Source organism: Myotis davidii, unplaced genomic scaffold, assembly GCF_000327345.1.
Source record: "Myotis davidii unplaced genomic scaffold, ASM32734v1 scaffold609, whole genome shotgun sequence".
NCBI classification, from domain to species: Eukaryota; Metazoa; Chordata; class Mammalia; order Chiroptera; family Vespertilionidae; genus Myotis; species Myotis davidii.
The window spans coordinates 536036-538567 of record NW_006300164.1 but is presented as its reverse complement, the minus strand read 5'-3'; positions in this window follow the sequence as shown (position 1 = coordinate 538567).

Genomic DNA, 2532 nt, shown 5'->3' with positions numbered 1-2532 from the left:
ACCGCCAGCCAGCGCCGCACTGGAGAGGTCTGTGTGCACCTCGGCCACAGGATGCCCGCAGAAACCACCCGCACTAACGCCCGCTGACCTGCACCCCACACAGTGCGCCTCCGCTCCGCTCCACCCAGCCCTGCAGGGTCTCAACTCCACCCTCATCTGCAGTGAACCTGTGCCCTCAACGAGGGTTACCTGCAGCACGGCCTGCCCGAGCCTCCCTGGCCGGCCAGCCCTGCAGCCACCGGCTGCTCAGGCAGAAGGAGCAGTAGCGGTGGCCACACTGAGCCTGGAAGGGCCTGCGCAGGACGTTCTTACAGGCTGAGCACAGGTACTTGTCCTCCAGCTTGGTCCCCAGGAGGGTCGTGGAGAAGCCGGGCTGCAGCACGTCTAGGGAGCCGGGAGGGGTCACGCTGGCCGCAGCCATGGACGTCGTGTCCCCCGAGAACGCCAAGCCCTGAGGAAGAACAGAGGCGTCGAGGCAGTCGAGCGGCGCCCGGCTCCGCAGTCATCCTCCGGGAAGTGCCGGCCTGGTGGGCAGGACTCTAACTGGTCAAGCCGACTGGTAGCAGCATGACTCTGACAGGGTCCCATCTGCCACCACAAACTCGGAAACCAAGGCTTAGCAGGTGTGGCGACCTGCCCACGCCACATGGTTGGCATCCGCACGCCCACCGCAGCGCCTTGGCCAGTGGGCTGTCCTCCCCTTCCCGCCAACGCGAGTGCCCGGCGGTGCCGGCCTCCTGAGGGTCCCACACTAACTCCGACGCTGCGTGGACAGCCCCTACAATGGGTCGGGCACCAGCCTGCAGTGCCCAGAGGTGGCCACACTGCCCAGCTGCCTCTCTCACGGCAGCCGGTGCTGCCACTCTGCCCCTGCCAATTGCCACAGCCCCTCTCCTTCAGCAGGCTTTGGGCAGGGGCACCTCCCGCATCAGAGATCTGAAGCCGCACCTGGAACTCACTGTCCGACACCCACAGCATCAAAAGCCAAAGAACCAGGAGCTGCTCCCCTTGGGAAGGGGGCAAGTGCTGGCGCCCGAACGGAAGCACTGTCCCCCCAGGACGGCTCCACCCGGAGGCTGCAGCCCTGCAGACTCCGCTCCCCCTCCGGCTGCGGCCCCAGGCGGGAGCCCCAGGCGTTAGGAAACAACGCCCCTTCCCAGCAGAGGGGCCTGCACGGAGCGGCCAAGGCCCCGTTCTGGGGCCGACGCCACAGGAAACAGCAACCGGTGGGGTGCTGTCGGCAAAACCGCTTTGAGGCTCTGAGTCTGGACTGGGCACCCGAGGCCTCACACCCGCGCACCCTGTGCCGAGGTTGCAGCTCACGGACACGCTAGTCTCTCGCTCACTCGACTGCAGGCCCCGCACTGTCGCACACGGAGCTGCCCGGGACCCTGGACGATCCACCCGTCCACCCACGACGAGGTGACCTCGTCCTTCCCGCCCACGCGGCTCAGACCCGAGGGCGCGGATCTAAACCCCAAGTACCGATGCGCCAGGAGCACCGGCCAGGGCGCCGTGGGGGTCCCGGGTGACCTGCCCCCCTCATGGGAACTGGGCCTCAGGGCACTCCTGCAGGACACACACGCTTCCCCAAAACACGCTCCAGACGTGAGCGCGCTCCTCCCACCCCAGCCTCGCCCTCTGCAAATGGGCATTTGTGCCCGACACAAAGCAGTGCTCACGGAGGAACTTGGGTTCCCTGGCGTCAGGGGCGGGCATTGCCACCCTGTGGAGAGGGGCACGGGGACGCAGCACTTTAGGGTGTTTGTTCCTCTTCCCAGGTCCTGGCACAGAGCTCCCCAAGCCCTGGGGCTGCCTGTGTGAGGGGCCAGAGGAGCATCTGTCAGTCACAGCCCTTCCACCAGCCGGCCCACACCCCGCGGGGACCGGGCTGCAGATGCCCCGAATCCCCAACGGCCAAGGAGGTGACCAATCACGCTCATGATGGGGCCCCCACAAGCCCCCAGGATGGGGTCGGAGAGCTTGGGGGGGGCATGTCTCCCTGCGGGGAGCCCCCACCCCTGCCCCTGCACAGCAGCTCCCGTGCGGCCGTCACTCAGCCTTTCCCAGCAGCTCTGGACACGCGGTGGGTGTGTCAGAGGCTCCCGCTGGGCACAGAGCAGAGACGTCACAGCGAGGGCCTTGGGAGCGGCAGCCTCGGGGCTGAGCCGGGTGAGGGGCTGGGGCTGGAGGACACTGGGAGGGGAGGGACACACCAGCCGGCCGCGGCCGCCTCCACTGGGAGCGAGGCTGCAGCTGGACATGTGCCCTGACCTCTGGGTGGAAGGTCGGGGCTCAACCACTGGGCCACACCGGCCAGGCCAGGACAAGGCTTTAAGAAAAGCAATTCTTAGAATCGTGTTCGTTTGAAATTCAAGCCACAGTAACTTCTGCGGCGCGTACATTACACGGCAATAACGCCGTTTTCTTAAAAAAGAAAAACGGCTGGTGGGGACCTCCGGGAACACGGTAACTGACCAGAGCCCGGGCCTCGCTGGGCGGGGTCAGGGCGCCCACTCCCGCTCTGCAGCA